Consider the following 21,858-nt stretch of genomic DNA (forward strand, 5'->3'; position numbering starts at 1 on the left):
TCCCATTGATGCCCACTCCAGCCCATCCTACACCAAATCACCATATATGAGACACAGACCATGCAGGTCTGTCCAATACCAGCCTTAGTTCGGTGACAGGTCAAAAGCGCGCGCCAACAAAGGTGTGCCGAGACAACTGAGCGCAAGGTGGAAGCCCACACCGAAGAAAAACAGTGTTTTAAGGGGCTCTGACAGGGGGTGTGGGAGGGGAACCCCCCCCACTTTACTGAATACAGACATATAAACAAACTTGAAGAACAATAAATGCTAAGCTCATAACTTCCTTCTCCTCCCCTAAATAGGCCCCTGTTGCTTGCCGCTTCTTATGCTCCTACATTTAAAAATTTAGTGAAATGTTGAATACAGATTTATGCACTCGGCCCTAGTACATTTTCAGAGAGGCCAATTTATGAGCATAACTCAAAGTTATGTCAGTGCTAAATTTACTGTAAAATATTTGATCAATGTGCAGTAATTACAATTTCATATCATTCTTAAACAATCAAACCTAATAAATAACCCATTTAAAATAGTGGAGTGTTTTTAACCCCTGATCCCTCTCAGCTCGTTCAGCTTCACTCGTATGCATTGAGTTCTGATATAGATTTCTTAATGGCTTACTATCGGAAACATTCAGATATCATCTCATAATGATATCCAGAAACCATCTTATGCAAGGACATAAAGAGCCAGGTGGAGAAGACAATTTTATGAAAAACAAATAAAGGAAATCAAGTCTCTTGGATTCCCGCAGAATAAATAGCTCTGCCTTTATCTAAATGCTAATTTTCCGATTCTGTTTGTGCTGGGAAAGGATCATGATAGAATGCAAATCAGTTGCAAATTATTAAAGAATCTTTATAACTACTTTCTTTCAACCTATCTTGCATAGTTTTGCTTTATCTTTGCTTTCATTTTGTCATTTTTCTCCTCCTCTCCCGTCTGTATATTTTAACATCTTGGATGTCAATGAGATTTGTTGCTCTTTCAAGCAAATCCATATTGACAAAATGTAGAGGTCATATTTTCATTTAAAAAAAGACAGTTCTTGTTGGAAATGAATGTGTTTTGCTGAGCAGGAAGAATACAATGGGTGAAAAGAATTTAAGGGTGAACGCATCGCAGAGCATGGGTTATGTGCAGAAAATTACTAGCTAAACACTGGAGTTCTTTGTTTCATGGTCTTGGGGTCATATGCTTTCTTTTTATGCCTTTGCTAGGACTCAGGCAGTGGCAAAGGTTAAGAACTCAAGTAGTGGCCCTTGGGGGTACCTTTTAAAAAATAAACTAGGAAATACGGTAAAACCTTGGTTTGCAAGCATAATTCATTCCAAAACCATGCTTGTAATCCAAAACACTTGTATATCAAAGCAAATTTCCCTATAAGAAATAATGGAAACTCAGATGATTCGTTCCACAACCCAAAAACTTTAATACAAAATACTGTATGTACTTGTATTGCAAGACCTTGCTCGTTTAAACAGTCACTACACTCCCGCAGCATCAGAGAGAGAAGAACCATCAGCTCAGTTGTCTTGTCAGACAAATCTGATCAATTTCTTTGACTGGGTGACTAGAGAATTGGATAGAGGATGTGTACTAGATTTTAGCAAAGCCTTTGACAGTGTTCCATACAGATATCTAATAAATAAACTGAGTGCCCTCGGGATGGGTCTCAAAGTGACAGGCTGGGTCAAGAACTGGTTGAGTGGAAGGCGACAGAGGGTAGTGACCAATAGAGATCACTCTGAGGAAAGGGATGTTACCAGTGATGTGCTTCAAGGTTCTGTTCTTGGGCCTGTTCTTTTTAATATTTTTATAAACAATATTAGGGTTGTCGGGTAAGATTTGCCTCTTTGCAATAGAGTAGACATGCCGGATGGTGTGAATAACATGAAGAAAGACCTGGCGAAGCTTGAAGAATGTTCTGAAATTTGGCAGCTAAAATTTAATGCTAAGAAATGCAAGGTTATGCATTTGGGCTGCAAAAACCCGAGGGAACAGTACAGATTAGGGAGTGAAGAGCTTATGTGCATGACAGAAGAGTGGGACTTGGGTGTGATTGTATGTGATGATCTTAAGGTGGCCAAACAGGTTGAAAAGGTGACGACGAAAGCTAGAAGGATGTTAGTTTGCATAGGGAGAGGTATGGCTAGTAGGAAAAAGGAGGTATTGATGCCCCTGTATAAGACTTTGGTGAGACCTCATTTAGAATATTGTGTACAATTCTGGAGGCTGCACTTTCAAAAAGATATAAAAAGAATGGAGTCAGTCCAGAGGAAGGCTACTAAAATGGTGTGAGGTCTTCGTGATAAGGCGTATGGGGACAGAGTTAAAGATCTGAATCTGTATACTTTGGAGGAAAGGCTAGAAAGGGGAGATATGACAGAGATGTTTAAATACCTAAGTAATGTAAATATGCATGAGTTGCGTCTCTTTCATTTGAAAGGAAACTCTGCAATGAGAAGGCATAGGATGAAGTTAAGGAAATACTAAGGGAACAGTCTCCCAGAAGAAGTGGTGGAGACAGAGACTGTGTCTGAATTCAACAGGGCCTGGGATAGGCACGTGGGATCTCTCGGAGAGAGAAAGAGATTATGGTTACTGAGGATGGGCAGACTAGATGGGCCATTTGGCTCATAACCTAAAAACTGGGAAGTTCCTCTCTAATAATGGTCACATAATAATAACCCCAATTCTAAAAAATAGAAAAGAATCTTCAGCTATAATATCCAACTACAGACCAGTAGCATCCATTCCGTTTATTGTAAAAATTATGGAGAGATTGGTACACACCTAACTGATGGATTATCTGGATCAGTTCTCTCTCCTACATTAAACTCAATCCGGTTTTAGACCGTTATTTACTACTAAGACAGTAATTGCAGCTATTTTAGACAATCTGCGCCTACTGTTTAGTAAGGGCCTTAATGCCCTGGTTATGCAATTCGATATGAGTTCTGCCTTTGATCTAGTAGACCACGGGAAACTGCTGCAATGCCTAGACGCCATTGGTATCAGGGACGAGATGCTGAATTGGTTCCGTGGCTTCAAGTACTTATCAAGTACGTTTTAATTATGAACTTTCAGATACCTGGAGCAATCCATCCGTTGTGCCACAAGGGTTTCCACTATCTCCATTGCTCTTCAACGTCTACATGTCCTCACTAGGCACGCAGCTAACCCAGTTAGGGATAAAACTATTTAGTTATGCAGATAATTTTACGATCATCATTCCATTCGTTAATTCTATCTCTGAAACTATTCCTAAAGCTTCAGAAGCCATAAACGTGATGGAGCACTGGATGACAACCTTTAGGCTCAAACTTAATTCAGAAAAGACAACTTTCTTCGTTGCTTTGCCACATCCGCTTGACACCAAATCACCACTATGTATCAATAATCTTAATTACCCTATCCAAACTACCATAAAGATACTAGGTGTAACTTTGGATCAGTGCCTAACCATGAGAGACCAGGTGGACTCCTTGATCAGAAAGGGATTTTTCACTCTCTGGAAACTCAGATCCATTAAAGCTTATTTCGATACAGCGGCATTCAGAACCCTAGTCCAATCCCTCGTACTGAGTCTACTTGACTACTGTAACATCGCCTATTTAGCAATTTCCCAAAAGAACATGCAGCGTTTACAATTGATGCAAAATGCAACGGTCAAACTGATCTTTGGGCTGAGGAAGTTTGACCACCTGACACCCTACTACCGGCAGCTGCATTGGCTGCCAATGGAGGCGCGCGTAAAGTTTAAATTTGCCTGCTTCTGCTACAAAGCACTACACAGACTTGCCCCTAAATATATAATTGACCTTTTTGTCTTCTCAGCCAACAGACACAAGAGAAGCTCACATTCCAACTTCGTTTCCCCCCCAGTGAGAGGTTGTAAACTGAAAAAACACCATGAACATCTTCTCTCGCACCAAGCAGCATCATGGGGTAAAGACCTAGAACAATTGCTTTCGCCCACTACTTATGAGGAATTTAGGAAACGTCTGAAAACACACCTGTTCCTAAAGTATCTAGACAACTGATCCTCTCTTCTCTCTCCCCTCTATAGCGATTAACTTGTTCTATTGATCACTCTCTCCTCAAAAATGGATTTCCTGTCCTATTAACCCTCTTTCTTCCTCCCCTCTTAAAGTCAATCAATTTGTACCTTTGCTTAATCTTTGTAAACCGCATAGAACTTCACGGTATTGCGGTATATAAGCTGTTGTTATTATTATTATTATTTATCTGCCATCATGTTTCTAAGTTTCTGGTAATCTGTGAAGGGTCCATGTCTGGCTGCTAGCCCATGCTACTACTTTAGTCCTCTTTCAGGGAGCATACGTGTTGATATGCTAAGGACGTGTGTGCTTCTTTTGCTGAGCGTTTTTGATGGCTTTCAGGTGGCTGTGAGACTGAGTTTCTCTTTAGCATACTGTGGGTTCTATGAGATGAAGGTCTGCTTTTTGACATAATACATCCAAAAGAGTACTGCTAATCCCTGCCACAACATAGCCCCATGTCAAGTCTTTTTTTAATCTTAGTGCTTTGCTAATAAGATTGCTTAATATTTTATATTCATGTGAAGCAACAATTCTTGGACCACCCCTACTTTTGTTTTGCTACATAGAGGGTTCTTCTCCTTCCTTTGGTTATTTTTTGTGTCCCCCCCAGTTCAATATTCACAGGTTTGGCCCTCGCAACTTTGATCATTCAGTTTTTTTCCCCCTCCCGGACCTCACCACAACTTACATTTAAAAAGCTCCACAACTTACTTAGGGCTAGCTCTGACCCACACTCCGAGACTACAGCAGGAACTCATTGCAGCCATTTTTGTTCCAGGCTCTGCACAGGGCAGGAGTATAGGAAGATCGCTCCTGCCCTGCTTCATCCATAGACCACTAAGCTTTACAAAGTAAGTTCTGGAGGGATCCGGGAGGCAGGTGGTTCAGAGTCAGCACTAAAAAGGTTGTGGAGGGGTCCAGATTGCAGGAGGGAGCCAGAAGTGGGTCAGACAAAACAATTTTCAAAACCCAACTGCAACCAGTGCAAAAGATTGAAAGGCTGGTTTAGCATTAGAACCTGATAAACTAAAGGCTTGGCTGAGTTATTAAAGATTAAACTATCCTTTCCTTTATTCCATTAAGTTTTACATTTTGTCAGTTCATAAACTGCTCAACTGAGATATACATCTACAGTAAAAAGCTTATGATTATTAAAACTAGCCATAAAAACCTAAAATAATTTCTCTTGCAGTTATAATTTCAACTATGCAACAAATAACATGGATCTTCATTCTATAATAAATTAAGCAACCTGTAATCTAAGGCTGACTCTGTATTTCAATTTGCCCCTAAGTAATCCACTTATTTAACAGGAATTGAATAATTCTGGCACTATTTGGACTTTGTAACATTTTCAGAACTGTTAAGAAAATTGTGTATGAAAGATAAGGTTTCGTGAACTGGTTCTGAGCTTGGAAAATGAACAATATTGCAAAGATAGATAATGAAATTAAGTATGAAAGAGCACAAAATAGACCAGTTTTTCCTCCTCCTGTTCTTTCTCACCTTATGATCTCTATATGTTCGGTAACAATCATTAATGAATCCCTTCATCATTATTCCTCATTTCAGCAGTAATTTTTCAAGTTCAAAAAATTTTTATTGAGTTTAGTAGAAGAAGCACAATAAATGTTAACAAGGCAAGAAACATGCATGCCGTACCAATGCAAAGATTCACAAAATATTATCTACATAATGTAATACAGCAGGCAGACCTATGCCTTTCTATAAGGAGGAAAGTTTATGCACATAAAGCTAAGTTTTGGGGGGATTTTTTTTAAATATAGAAATCATCTTTCCAAAAATAGCCTGTGGTCAGAGATATTCCTGAGTGTAAGACTTGGGTAGTGTTTGCACTTAACAGATGTATTTTGTAAAATGTGCATAAGCACAGAAAAAAAATGTCAAATTTGAGCCTGTATGAGGATTCAATGAGGTAAGACAAAGAGATACATAAAAGAGACTTTAAGGCAGTGATCCCCAACCCTGTCCTGGAGGACCACCAACCAGTCATGTTTTTGTGATAGCCCTAATGAATATGCATAACAGATTTGCATATAATGGAGGTGGCAGGCATGCAAATCTGCCCCATGCATATTCATTAGCGTTATCCTGAAAACCTGAGTGGCTGGTGGTCCTTCAAAACAGGGTTGATGACAATTGCTTTAAGAGATCTAGTAGAGTCATTCTCTCTCTAGCCTGGCAACCCAGATTTGTTTTGGAGGTACAAGATTATGTAGGAGAATATTGTCTTGGTTTGACAGGAAGTGATGCTGTAGAACCTGCACGCCAAGTGATGTCATATCCTCTTATACCAAAAACATGTATGTAGGGGAGTGTGCCCAGTGGGGAATGGCCAATACTGTCAGTGTGGTGACTTGATCATTATGAGAGGCAAGCCAACTTCTGGCATCTCAACGTATGAATGAGGTAATCATGTAAAGAAGAGAGCTTTAGACTAGGTAATATTTTAGGAAAGGAGTAACCTATTCTGAATGGAAGTGCTGCCCTTACCTAGGGTGGAACCTGGCTCATGGCAGTTGAAAAGTATTTATTTATTTTGATTTATTTCCTGCCCTCCCTGAAATGTTTTAATCATATCTACCCTACTCCATCTTTCCTCGAGGGAGCAAAGAGTTACAACTTTTAACTCTGATCTCATATGCTTTATTGCCAATAATCATGTGGACTGGCTCCATTTAGTTTGATTTCATTTATTCTATTTGATATTCTGTTTAAATAATTTGTATCAAAGTTTTTGAAAGTGTGATCTTTAAAACTGCTTACAGTATACCAGTTGAGGTCTTACCAAAGACTTATAAAGAGGCAATATCATCTCCTTATTTTCCTAGCTATTTTTCTTCCCCTCCATGCAAGCATCCTTCTGACTTTTGCCATCCTTTATCGACCTACTTGGCTACATTAAAATCATTGAATATGATCATTGTCAAATCTGGGGTTTAAAAAAAAAATCTTTTCTTGCACTAGAGTTTTATCTGCTTACCTGCCAAACTATAGACTAAGTTTTGTTAAATCTTTCTTCATGTGTTCTATTATCTTCCAGGATGTCTATCTACCCTGTTGTTCAGCCAAAGCGTCCTCCAGTGCTGGTGGCAGTAAAGCTGGGTTTGATCCCATAGCCTCCTTCTTCTCACTGCCTGGTTCATCTCCTGGCATCTCTTCCTCCTCTGGACCCTGCAGCTCAAGCTAAGCCTCCTGCATCAGAGACCCTGTAGTGTTTGCATTGCCCTCAGTACAGAAGCAACCTGAAAGTGAAGACCCTGCTTCTTCCTCTCTTCTGCCCATCTTCCACCTCCTCTCACAGGACCTCTTTTCACATATATGTATAAAAACAGAAAAGGAAATATAGTACCCAAAGCATGCATGGCATGAAAGCACACATAAGCAGGACTTCAGCACAATATCTGTCTCTAATGCCTGTCCAAATCAGCTGTGGATGCTGCATGAACTACAGTCTCACTTGTTTGTTCCTACAGAGGGGCATAGGACGTCAAAGTCTGGACATTTTGTGAAAGACGTCCAAAAATCCAATAGAGAAAATGTCCATTTTTGAAACTGCAAGATGTCTATCTTTGGCCTAGCAAGACATCTATCTTTTTTGGCCATTTTCAAAAGAATAGGATGTCCAGGTGAAACACATCCAAAACAATCCATTTGCATATAAGAGGAGCCAGCATTTTTAATGGACTGGCCACAGACATGCCAGTAGAGTAGTGGGGCCTTTTAGAGGGCACAGCCATGAACTTCACGTAAAGGGTGCCAGGTATACATCTCACTATAACCCCCTTATAATGTATAGTAAGCCCTCCAAAACCTACTATAACCACCTGTCTACCACCCCTATAGCCCTTATAGAAATATAGAAACATGACAGCAGATAAAGGCCAAATGGCCCATCTAGTCTGCCCAGCCACAAAAACCATTATCTCTTTCTCTTCCTGAGCGATCCCACGTGCCCTTTTGAATTCATACAGTCTGTTACCACCACCTCTTCCTGGAGACTGTTCCATGCATCTACCACCCTTTCTGTAAAAAAGTATTTCCTCAGATTACTCCGGAACCTATCACCACTTAACTTCATCCTATGCCCTCTCATTGCAGAGTTTCCTTTCAAATGAAAGAGACTCGAATCATGCACATTTACATTGCATAGATATTTAAACATCTCTATCATATCTCCCCTCTCCCGCTTTTCCTCCAAAGTGTACAGATTCAAATCTTTAAGTCTGTCCTCATACGCCTTATCACGAAGACCACACACCATTTTAGTAGCCTTCCTCTGGACCAACTCCATCCTTATGACTGCAGGTGTCACCTATATGGCAGTACAGTAGGATTTTGGTGGGCTCACACTTTCTGCCATAAATGTAGTGGTTAAAAGTGGGATATGGGACTGGGTCCCCCTCTCTGTTGTTCACTACACCACCCACCAGGCTACTTCAGACACCTGCCTGCTGCTCTTCCCATATAGAGACAGGCAAGTACAGTTTCTTTCAGACCTCTGGAAGGTGGGAGGGGGTCAGTGACCACTGGGGCAGTGTGTGTGTGTGTGGGGGGGTCATGTTTTGCCTTCATTTGATATTGTTGTTTGTGATATTGTTTTAACTATGAATGTTGATATTGTAACTCGCTCAGAATTGTTGGATGTATTATATTACATTAGTTTCTTTTATTCCGCCAATACCTTGCGGTTCTAGGCGGATTACAAAAGGAAGAGATTCTGGTCATTTCCAGAAGATTACAGGGAAGCTATTGGTTGTAGCATTTGGAGTCTGGTGAGTAATACATTTTTTTAAAATAAATAAATAAATGTTGACAAGTTCTTGTTCACTAGCAGCCAAATAGGTATCTAATTGACTGAATCCTGTTATGCTGGCATGGCATCAACACACTGAAGAAGACTTGGCATTGTATTTGCAACTAAATGACCTGGCTGGAGGACTCTTCTCTTATTCTTTGTCTTATTGGTCTTGGTCTTTATGCACAACACTCTACAATCCTTACTGAGGTCCTTGTTGTAGTACAGGGGTGTCCAATGTCGGTCCTCGAGGGCCGCAGTCCAGTCGGATTTTCAGGATTTCCCCAATGAATATACATGAGGTCTATTTGCATGCACTGCTTTCATTGTATGCTAATAGATCTCATGCATATTCATTGGGGAAATCCTGAAAACCCGACTGGATTGCGGCCCTCGAGGACCGACATTGGACACCCCTGTTGTAGTATATAACATTTAGTTTGTGATGTATTCAACTCTATACTTTCTGCTTACTTGAGGTTGGTCATATATGTCATTATAAGCTCTACCTCCTCAGGGCCAAAACTTGCCTTCTTCAGTAGTTCTCCATGCTTGGCAACCATTCAGTAACTACCGTATTTTCACGAAAATAAGACCTACCCTAGCCCTAGCATGATTTTCGGGGTAGGTCTTAATATAAGCCTTACCCCAAAAGTAAGCCCTAGTCCCGGGATTCGCTGATGTCATCAGTAATGTGGCAGAGGGAATTCCTCAGCAGACAAGGCCGAAGCAGCCTGTTTAGAGTGCTGCCAGCCCAAAGCTGCTTTGAATGAAGGTATGTAGGGTTCGGATGGGAGGGAAGGATTGAGGGTCAGCGGGGGTTCGGCAGCGGGGTGCTCAAGGGTTCTGTTGCACAAGGGAAGGGAGGGAAGGATAAAAGTTGGGCAAGGGTTCTGTTGCATGAGGGATGGGAGGGAGGGAAGGAAGCATAGAAGCTGAGCAAGGGTTATGCTGCACAGGGAGAGGGGAGGAAAAATGCTGCACATGTGGGGGAGAGAAAGGAAAGAGGAAGAATTGGGGTGAAGGAGAGGAAGGGAGAGATGATCATGTATATACCTCAAAAATAGGACCTAGTGTGTTTTTTGGGCCCAAAATTAATTTAAGACACTGTCTTATTTTCAGGTACTATAATAAGTCTATTTTATAAAGACAACCACAAGACAAATCCAATGCTACAAAAAAAAAAATAGAAGAAAGGCGGAAAAGGGAAGATATGATAGAAATGTTCAAATACTTCTGTGGCTTAAAGGCACTGGAGACATCTCTTTCAACTGGAATATTGGAGCTTGATGGAACTTCAGTCTGTCCCAGTATGTTACTTCTTATATTCTGTTCTAAGGTACATTATCTTTTGCATCTGGAAGCTGTAGACCAAACCCTGGTGGTTCATCATAGCCCAGACTGTTTATTAGTAATGGTGTACACTCGTGTGCCCAATGATAGAGGCTCCAAATCGACACTCAGCTTTGCACAATGATTTGAGAAAAACCCATCGTAATTGCCGAGTTGGAAAGTGATTCTAAGCAGGCAGCTAGGTATATCCAAAGATTATGGGGGGAAAAAGGAATCCCTCCAAGCTCAACTGACTGAAGCTCAATAGAAAATTCTAAGTCAAGCTGAGAAATATGTGGAGGAACTCCAGGTTGTTCACATTCCTCTGGAAACACAAGGAAGCTACATAAAACCATTGAGCGGCAAGCTAAGAAAATCAAATAACTGCGGCCCAAACCTTTGGAGAATTGACCTGGAAGGACCATATCATAACCTGAAGAGGACACCCAGTTCAGAAACAGGTAGGCATGCTACTTGGCGAATTGCAGGAAGCAAGGAAGATTACACAGGTGAATGACATGAGGCCAGCGATGGAATCAGATGGCTGCAACAAGAGCTGGCAGTCACAGTACACTGGTAGCAGTACTCTGAGCTGCAAGTACAACTAATGGGAACCCAGTGAAGTTACAATATGGCCCTAGCACAAGTCTAAATACTAGCCAGTATGAATACTACACTACATCTTCAAGTGCAAGAAAACCAGGGAGAAGCAGCAACTCAACTCAGGCAGAAGTATCCTAGCAAGAGATGTACAAGAAGCTGGAGACAATGCCATATTAAAGGGTGTCTGGGGGGTCCACTCCAGGTGCCATCTTGATGGGGACACAGCACCTGTCCTCCTTTCCTCCCCCCTTGCTCACCCACTGCCACGCGCACTACTTCCCTTTCCCGTCCCCGTCCCTCTGTAACATTCCTAGTGGCAAGCACCAACCCCTAACCTGTTGTCACGCCTGCATTGGCTCTTCTTCTGCCATCACTTCCTGGACCCATGCCTAGAAAGTGATGTCAGAGGGAGAGCCCACACAGGCACAACAGCAGGTTGGGGGTTGCTTTTCATGCCAGGAAATAACAGGTACAGGGGAAGGGAGTATGTAGGGGTGGGGGGGAGAGGCACCACCATCCCAGGCGCCTCTCACCTCACTATGTCATTGACTGAAGGGACTATCCAGCTAAGGGAGGCTTCACGGAGGAGGGACAGAGAGAGCTGCAGCATCAAATGCAAATCCCGGGGGGCCCACTGCTTGGAATCAGAACCAATACTTTCCTTTCAAGAGGACAGGTGAGTGGGACATTCATCATGTAGAATCTCAGTTCTACAAGCCTACTCCTGGTTTCCTGGAATGCCAGTCTTGTGCAGAAACTTTGCCTATTGCTAACAGTTCATCTGGTGGTGCAAGGAAATCTAACAGACAGCTTTTTTATGGGGAAGAAGAAACCAGGTTAGATGATTCCAGGAACTCATTGGCAGGTGCGGCAGGGGCTGGTACCACAGTAAAGGCACAATCACTGCCAGAAAAGCCAGCCAGATTGTTGATGACTGGAATAAGCCCAGAGGTACTTACACCAGACCTAGCAGAAGGTTTAACCAACCGGTCGTGATTCATGTAGACTTGCGAGCAACTATGAGAGCCCCATGCATGTAGAATGAGCTTAGGTTCCAAAGAACCTGGATGATGGTGTTGCCATTACCCCAAGAGGGTGGTTTCAGCTCACACAGCAGTCAGAACCTTGCTGTGTTGGACTGAAAACCCAGACAGGCCAAGGAATTTCATTTAATTCAATGTGCTTATTACATTTTAGCTTGCTGAGACAGTGCAAATACTTGACATAAAATAAATGCATTTTTATAGTTCACATTTTCTTGTTTTTGCTTTGTCTCAGAGCTTAGTTTTCTGTTATTTATGTGGGTAAATAGCTATCTTCCCAGGATAAATTGTCTTGGCTTCAAAGCAAATTCATTGTATGTACAGTGAAAAGAGAGAACCAGTATGCAACTGGCTTTGAAAATGCCTGTAGGGAGTTGCAGGACCAATATCAAAACTGAGCTAATAATTATGGCCCCTTTTACAAAGGCATTATCGTGGCAGGCCACGATAATTGCTCTGACGCCCATAGGGATTCAATGGGTGTCAGAGCGTTTGCCACACATCAACCGCTATTGTGCCTTTGTGGAAAAAAAAAAGGGGGGGAGGGTATGTAAGGTATTTTGTTGATGTTGTCCCATATCCCAGACCAAAAATTTTGAGGAAAATATAGAATGCAAGCTCCTTTGGAAGTAAGAGAGACTGCAATCCAAAATCTACCATCTTGAGTTAAGAAAAGTCTAAAAAAAAAAAAAAGCCGTACCTGACAGGTAATGAGGAAAGATAATTATCTTCCTAAGATCATTTTATAAAATGTAATTTTATGCAAGACAAGATAATAAATCTAGAACATAACAATTCTAATCTTCAAACATGTTCCTCTATCTTATACCTGTTAATATATTTTAAAAAAGTTAAATATATTTCAAAATTAATAACAGCCATGACATTAAGGTACTGGCATTTTGACAACTAACCTGCATTAAGACATATTTTAATGCATTAGCACTTCTGCGCCTACCTTTAAATCACCCCCATTTTGAATTATCACTTACTGCTGAGATATTCGCTTTGTTCCATATCCTACCCTTTCACACACTGTGACTATATTAGGTTGGGATTTATGTCTCCAGGGCTACAAATCTTCCTAAGTTACAGCAAGGCCCAGTATCAATAATTAATTGTTGTTTATAGGAAGCCCTCTTTATAAATTATTGTAATTAAAATATTAAAAATCTGACATGACATTTTATTATTATGTATTTAGACTTTAAAAAAAAGTTAAAATCTGGTTAGTTGAGCCCATTGTATGTTGGCTAAAAAGTTAGGGTAAATTTTCTTTAACTGTTATCTTCTTATAACAAAAAAGAAAAAATTCGACCATGTAACACCACTTCTCATAGATGCTCATTGGTTACCTGTATCCCATAGAATAACTTATAAACTCTGTCTTCTTACTTTTAAAGCAATGCTCTTTAAATCACCTGCATTTATATTCAAATCTTTAATCCCTTATTCTTCAACAAGAAGTTTACGGTCAAATGAACAACACTTATTAACAATTCCTTCACTTAAAATCATCAATACAAGAAGACAATTCATCTTTTCAGTTACTGCTCCACAAATCTGGAACTCGTTACCAATCTACTTAAGAGAAGAGATTAATGTTGATAAATTTAAAACAAATTTAAAAACATTTTTGTTTAAAGATGCATTCGATTAATTAATCTTCTTTTTTAGTCATTCTCGGTTTTTATTTACTTAATTTTTAATTCAACTCCTCCCCTTTTGTTTTTGCCTTTCCCCCTCTTTTTTATTATATTGTAGTTCATTCCCCTTTTCCCTGGTTTCTCTTGTACTGTTGAATGTAACATAACCTAGCATTATTGCATGGTAATGTTTGTATTGTTGTCTTTCTCTTTTGTTTTTGAAATTATATTTTAAATATCTTTGTACATCGCTTTGAAATATGACTTAGCGTTTAATCAAAAATTTTTAATAAACTTGAAACTTGAAACTTAAACTTGAAACTTCTTATGAGCCATGTATTGAAAAAAATATAAAAAGAGAGTTAACTTGCATCACTCTATTACAACATCAGATCCACTCAGGCTTCTCTAGATTTGGGCCAGGATATTTGTTTTGACATTGTGAAAGCCAGACTGTCAAGTGGCAGCTCAAGGTACGTTACCAATCTGAGGAGCCCTTTTAGCCTGTGGTATGAGCAGCTGTAAAATGGCCATGTTTTCTGTTTCCTCAATTTATGGCCCACGCTGCTTTTCCACTTAAGTGGGAGTCTTACTGACACCTATCTAATCATTTAGCAGCGGTGCACTGGGCATGCCTACTCTGCACCACCATATGCCCCAGTGCTAAAAAAAATACTGGGGGGCTTTTAGTGCGTGGGTAGCACATGCAAACACAAAACTATCGCAGGATGCCTGAGCATGTGCCACAGCGGTGGATTTTTACCACAGCTTAGTAAAAGGATGCCTGAGTATGTACCTGATGCAATGCATGGAACATCTGAAGTCTTCCAAAAACACCTTTTTGTATACAGTATTTGTATTTATTCAATTTTCTATACTGTTCTCCCGTTGGAGTTCGGAATGGTTTACATTAATTTATTCAGGTACTCAAGCATTTTTCTCCGTCTATCCTGGTGGGCTCACAATCTATTAAATGTACCTGGGGCAATGGGGGGACTAGGTGACTTGCCTAGGGTCACAGGGAGCAGTGTGGGATTGAACCCACAATCTCAGGATGCTGAGGCTGTAGCTTTAACCATTGTGCCACACTCTAGCCTGCTTTGTGAAGAATGAAACCTAGGAATCACCTGTTCTTCCCTAATAACTTTTGTTTTTGGTGTCCTAACTAAACCAAATTTCTCAGACAGGGCAGGTGATCCAAAATGAATCTAGACATGAAAATAAAGGAGGGGGGCAGTGTTTGACAAGATGGCGGTTTGTAGCTGCATTGGGAAGTCGTGGCGGTCTATTTTAAGTACTGCTATTTCACCAGTGGTGGAAAGGAAATCGAAACGCCCGGTTTTTCCCAGGAAACCATTTTCCTCGGACTGGCACAATGGACGCGTTTGTGCAGCAAGGCCCATGAGTGGAGAAGCCGGAAGATAATGTCTCAGCTGGAGGGAACGCGCAAGCTGAAGCCTGTGAGCTCTCCTTTGAGGGTGTCAGCTTGTCTCCAGAGGAACTGAGCCCTCCAGTTTGTCCTGTGGCGTCGGGAGCGGAAGGAAGAGTAGGAGAGGAGCGGTCGACGCCAAGCAGGGTTCGGGACGCCCTCTTGCTTGCCCGGCAGGGCGGGGGAACCAGTGCCGAGAGGAAGCAGGAGGAGTGTGCAGTGTCATCTATGCAGCCACGAGGAGGAAAGGGACAGATGAAAGTGATTCCCGATGATTCTGCAGTAAACGCAAGTATTGTACTATTACTTCATCAAGTGAAATCAAAACTGAGTTTTTTTCCCCTTCCTAAACCTGAAGTATTCAATATGGAGTCAATTTGTTCTAGTTTCCAAATTTCTCTGGGGAGCCAGATACAGCAACTTTCTCAATGGTGCACTGGAGTACTTTCAGAATGTTTACATTTAAAGAACAAAGTTTCAGTACTGCAAAATAAATCAGATGACTATGACACCAGAATAAAATCCTTAGAAACGCAAGCACTAACTTGGGTTAAAAATAGTGCAAGTCTTCATTTCAAGCAAAAAATGCTGGAAAATTCCATGAGGAGATATAATTTGCAGATTATCAACGTTCTGAAATTATTGTAGATGGACTGGAGTGAGCTTTGACGGAGATTTCAGTAGTTGGAACCTAAGAACAGTACGGGCAAGGCTTTGGATTCTTGCCCAGAAATAGTTAAGAAGAAAAACAACAACAAATTTTTAGATTGAATCAGGTTAGGCAAACTAGATGGAACATTCGGATCTTTATCTGCCGTCATCTACTATGTTACTATGTTCTCTCTGTAAGTCGCCTTGAGCCTGCATAGGTATGCATGACACACAAATAGAAGATTAGATTAAACCACGCCTACTCAATTCCGGTCCTCGAGATCCACAGGCAGGCCAGGTTTTCAGGATATCCACAATGAACATGCATGAGATAGATTTGCATATAGCTTAGAGTCCGGGGGGGGGGGGGGGGGGGCTTAGTCTTCATGACCGGCAGAGGGACCGGTGAAGTGTTCAGGACCTGTGGGGACCCAAGAAGCCAGGGAGTAAGGGACAGGCATTGGCTCCACAAGCAGTTAGAAGAGCAAGAAGTAAGAGGCAGTTGGTGACTGGTGAGGGACCAGCAGTGACAGGCAGAGAGACCGGTAGATGGTACTGGAAGCCAGCAGAAGACTCAAGCGGAAGCAACCTGTAGACCCTGAACATTGGCCAAAGATGACTGCCAAATGACCAGCAGCAGGGCCAGTGGCGACCAGTGGAGAGACTGGTAAATGGTATCAGGAGCTGCCTGAAGACATGGAGGACCCAGAGATGACCAGGGCGGGCCTGGATGGACCTGGTCATGTTGTTTCAGCAGAGCCTGAGGAAGGAAGACCAGAAGTACCTGGGGACATATGTGCAACGGGTAACAACCACTCAGCCTGATGACACATATATAAACAGAAGCAGCTTTAAATCTATTTATACTCTAAATTTATAAAAGCCTATTCCTTTAAAATATATTTTTATGCACTACATGGCTCTCATCTCATCTTACTTCCCTCTGCCTCTGAGTCCTGAACCCGGGATACACCAGGGAGAGGCCTGAGGCTGACTGGCCCAGGTTGTTTAAGGCTCTTCCTATGGGAGGAGCCTTAGGCATCTGGGCCAATCAGAGCCTTAGGCCCCTCACTGGTGAATCCCAGGATGCACCAGGGAGGGGAAGGCCCACCATTTTGAAGAGGTGGGCCTGCTGGCTGGATGGAGTAAGCATCCCTCCAGCCAGGCATCGTAAGGGGATGGGGGGGTCATAAGAGGTACAGGGGTATATCAGGGGGGTTGTTGCATGGCAGCAGGAGGGAGTGGGCATCTCTCCTGCTGCTGGTGGGGGGGAGGGGGCGCTTGACAGCGGCAGAAGGGAGTGGGCATCTCTCCCGCTGCAGGGGGGGAGGGGGGTAGCAGTGTTGGGCGATTGTGCGATGCAGCAGGACTGAGTGCGCACCTCTTCTGCCGATATTCAATTTGTTTTTTTTTAAAGATTATTTTAATTTGCATGGGGGGGGAGGGTGTCTGAGCTGTCAAACCTTACTTTCCTGTCAGTGCCTGAGCCAATCAGCGCTCAGGCACTGATCAGAAAGTAAGGCAACAGCTCAGACCTGTCGGTAAATTTTGGCTGCAAATGTGAAACAACGAGGTTAGAGAATCTCTCAGAATGATCATTTTAATTTTAATGATCTCGTTGTACTACATTTACTTGGCACTATCAGAGACTGCTAGAAAACTCAGTAAGACCTTGGTAAGCCATTTTGATAAACCAGCTGGAACCGATTTAGCGAGCACATTCAAGTTTCAAGTTTATTAAGTATTTGATCAATCGCTTACTCAAATATCTAAGCGATGAACAAATCTTTCAATTTACAGATAATACAGGGGTTATAAAAAACAGATGAACACTGAACAAAACATTTTAAATTAATGAGTAACAAAATAAACAGAAAAGGAAACAAGGGAAAGGCAGGGTAATGAAGCACAATAATGATAGAAAGAAGGACGATAATGGTAAAAAACAATAGGAGGGAAATAAAAGAAGTAGCCTTATGAAAATAAGCGAAAATAGGCTGGGACTTCTAAATATCATAAGCGTCTTTGAAAAGAAAGCTCTTAAGTTTACTTTTAAATTTATCTAAGTTCTTTTCTTCTCTGAGATCCAAGTTTGAGGAGCTGTGACAGAGAAGATAGAGTGCCGCCGAGTATTAATAACTTTAAGTGAGAGCGAAACTAATAGATGTTGGTCAATAGATCTCAGTGATCTGATTGGGGTATAAGGGATCAGTAACTTGCAGATGAAAGCTGGGGTTTTATATAACAGGGATTTGAAAGTAAGGCAGGTTTTAGTTTTAAGAATCTGCGCTTGAGTCCCAGTGTTCTTCTGACACCAAATAAATCGTCGAGTGTTTGCATATAAACCTAAGGGCTCCTTTTACAAAGGTACGTTAGCGGTTTTATCGCATGCACCGGTTTAGCGCGCGCCAGCTGAAAATCTACTGCCTGCTCAAAAGGAGGCGGTAGCGGCTAGCGCACGCGGCAATTCGTTAAGGCCCTAGCGCACCTTCGTAAAAGGAACTCTAAGAGATCTAATTGATGAACCTTCGAATGTGCAATAGTGGATGAGGGTAATATCATATTTAACAAGCTTTGCTCTAAATGTGGATTCAAGTCCCTAGTAAGATAATATTGGCATATTCCATTTTAAATGCTGATATAAAATTCATAAAGTTATCATCAGCAATTTTCCATTTTCCTGGTGAACAATAAAATAAGATACAGCACAGTGAATCTTCTAAAAGAATCATCCTGAATAGCACAGGATAACATCTCTAATAAAGGTGAGCTTCATCTGAACTCCGAGGAATGACTTATAGATTAATACTGTTATGTCCCCTCTCTCCCTTATTTCTCTGGGTTGGTGAATCATCTTATATCCATTTGTACACAGGTCATTGAGAACAGAATCATCACAAAGTTGTAGCCAGGTTTCTATAAAGACTGGTTGTTCTTCCGCTAATCAGTCCTTTATTGTACTTGCTTTGTTTGTAACAGATCTGGCATTAATAAACCAGTATTAATAACCCCATCCCGCTCCTGGCACTCTCACACCAACCTCTCTTCTCTCATACTTATATAATTCCACTGGAGTTCCATTCCTTCCCTAACCATGTAAACCGTGTCGAGCTCCATCTGCGGAGATGATGCGGTATATAAACCCAAGATTTAGATTAGATTAGATTAGATTAGTATAGACACATAAGTTGAACTGATCTCTGATCTCTTGTATATGCCCTACTCTGGCTACGCAAAAGAGCCATGCTTCAAGTTTGTAAATATATTGTGCTAATTACATTAGTGATTTCTATTCCGCCATTACCTTTAATACTAACTCACAGTCAAGTAAAGCATTAGGATTATGCAATACATGATTTATTTTTGCACAATATAAGTGGACAATATTGCTGTTTCCCAGATGTAAAATATAAAACAAAGTATGCCAACCATCTCAGCTTTGCGGCCATGATAACAAGTCACGAAATTATCTCACCACAATAAAACCTTAAAATAAAGGAACCTACCTGAAGGACTTCAGTGAAGAACCAAAATAAAATATCTGGTTAATACAGTCTTATATAACGTTACTAAAATATATTCCAAATATAAAATCAAACTTACAATTTGCATACAAAGTTGTGTCTAGAAACAGTTTCTAGAGTTGGATAGTGAGGCTTCTTTTACCAAGAAAGATTATCTTTCAAGTAATTTGTTCCAATAAGAGATCCAGTTTCCGGAAAAAAAGTTATCAGCTGACAAAGTTATCCCCAAAGAGGCATATTATGGCATAGAACATACCCCTTCAGTGTACCCCATTTGGTGTCACACCTGAGGCAGCATGCCTCATTTTTGGTATGCTTTTCAACTTCAATAAGCAAGAAGTGATGACACAAGAGTAGGTGAGGCCAAGCCATACAGCCGGAGACACTGCTGTGCACAGTGAATGATGGTAAGATAATAGCACTGCTGAAATAAGATGTTACCAACAATCAAGATGAAATATGCAGTTTAGAGGGATAGTTGATGGCAAAATGCCTTCCTCAGTCTTGACATGCTTTTCAGCTTGACCAGGCTCAACCCAAGCTGTACCGCCAGAGACACTGCTATGCACAGTGAAAGATGTTAAGATAATAGCATTGTTTTCTTGAGACATATGAAGCCATAAACTCCTGGGAGCCAGTTTTCTTAGAGCAAAGAACCACAAAGCTCTGAAACACAGAAAACAAAAAAAGGTAGGTGGAGGCTTGTTTAAATGGAATAAGATGTTCTGAATAAAAATAAAGCAAGGTCAAGAATTTACCAACTTAAAATATCATGTCCTCTCAAGTAGGCAAGTGCTCTGTCCATTCCAGCTATCTATCCATTCAAGTTGGCTTTGTCCATTATACCAGCTACAGCAAGCTTAGGCTAGCTAAAAAAAATCTTCCTACAAGCTGGTAAAGCTGCATGGTGAGTGGTTCCAGGTGGAGAGCCAGTGGGTTCTTGATAGATGTACCATGTGAAACTTGATAAGGAGATTTTGTACAAGTAAGGCTGAACATCTTTTAAACTTCTTCCAAAACCAACACCCATTTCTGTGCAAATATAGTCAAATATGGCTCTGTGAAATATATCTTTCAAAATTCCAGTCACCTTTTCTAATAGTAAGAGGGAGCTTAGAGTGTAGATCTTGTTTAAGATTTGCATCTGTTGCAAATCTAAATTTTCCTGGAACATAGTGCTTTTATGCTGTTTGTTTTATTGCTTGCCTATTTCTTCCCAATTTCTTGTCCTAGTCGTCATCCTAGTGTGGGCTTTATATATTATTGAGATGTTTCTTTCTTTATTATATGCAATTTTATAATAGTTTATCTCTATAATATTTTCTGTACAAGCGTACAGTATTCTGTAAGATGTAAATTGCATTTAAAAAAACATTGTCCACCCCTTGACTTTGTTGGCATCTGTGGCAGGTATTCATGCCTGTTCATCTCTTCTACAATGTTGAACTTTTCACCAAGTTTCTCTCCCATCCTTTGCTAGCATATCTACTGTTCTTGCTCATCAATCACGTTTGCTTATAAATGTCTTAGGTGGTACAAACCAGCATCTGAGAGGCCAAAACAAATTTTGGTAAAACTCCAGGGATATCTGTCCTAGTCCATCGCTTCCATCTTCTACAGTGCATCCTAGAAAACAAAAGAAAATGACTATCTTTATTCAAAATCTGATGTATCGCCAACTATGGCACAGTCAAATCCAAGCGATTTACAAATATATAAAATCAGTCAGGAAAGGAACACAGACAGAATAATATAATAGAAATATATTAAGCTAAAAATATTGCTGGGATTTCTACTTAACTAACACAAATGACTATTGCAATACCCAATTCAGCAATACCTTCTAAAATTTGGCTTATGAATTTAAGCTGGCATTATAGTTTGTCTATATTACTCTCAGCAGAATTTTGCATGACGCAGAATTTGTACAAAATTTCCCAGCCACATAGAATTCAAGTTCAAGTTTCAAGTTTATTTAAAATTTCTTATACCACCCAATCAGCCTTCTAGGTGGCGTACAAATTCATAAAAACATACATTAGCTATAACAGAGGTTTAAGATAACAGAGCATCTCCAGGAATGATGATAACATTCAAAGACATTTAAAACCATGACGAACGGGGATGAAAGGTAAATGGGCAAAAACTACAATTGTCAAGGTAAAAGATAACGTTTAGGGAAAAAATATAGGAGGTAAAATCATTCTAGGTTGCCCTTAAAAGGGCAGTTAGATCTCGAAGGCATCAAGAAAAATAAATGTTTTTAGCTTCGTCTTAAAATTGTTAAGAGTTGATTTTTCACATAAGTAAGTCAGGATATTATACCAAAGAGAGGGGGCGCTAACAGAAAAAATGGTAGACCTCATTGTGTTTATGTACTTCAGTGACGGGATAGAAAGAAGATTTAACCTTTTGTGCACAGAATCTGAATCACAGCAGAAAAGCACAGGTGATGACATCACCGATCAGGCTGCAGGCTAGGCCCTTTCTCTGTTCAGCCAGTTTAAAAAAAAAAAGTTACGCAGTGCAAGTGCAACTTTCTAACATGTAGAGTCTGAGAAGATGTAGAAGGAACCCAAGCTGGAGCTGTACAGGCATGATCCTGTATGCTGTAATCGCATGTGGCCAGGGAAGTAAGTACCTTCTTAAAATGCAGAATGGCAGCTTGAAAGCTTGGCCTTTCATTAAGTTAAGTCAAAAACACAGATCAGATAAAAGAAAGGGCTCATGTAGCACTGAGGTCC

At 40.8% G+C, this 21,858-nt stretch overlaps 1 long non-coding RNA gene across 3 annotated transcripts in view; it reads right to left on the reverse strand.

Annotated features, from left to right (window-relative positions):
* The window catches only part of LOC117348903, a 304,186-nt gene that overhangs the window by 279,021 nt on the left and 3,307 nt on the right, over positions 1 to 21,858 (reverse strand). For all 3 annotated transcript variants that reach the window (XR_004537067.1, XR_004537065.1, XR_004537066.1), the window contains exon 2: positions 19,194 to 20,740. This is a non-coding gene — a long non-coding RNA (uncharacterized LOC117348903). The remainder of the gene's footprint in view (positions 1 to 19,193; positions 20,741 to 21,858) is intronic.

This window comes from Geotrypetes seraphini, chromosome 15 (genome assembly GCF_902459505.1).
Source record: "Geotrypetes seraphini chromosome 15, aGeoSer1.1, whole genome shotgun sequence".
Classification (NCBI taxonomy): Eukaryota; Metazoa; Chordata; class Amphibia; order Gymnophiona; family Dermophiidae; genus Geotrypetes; species Geotrypetes seraphini.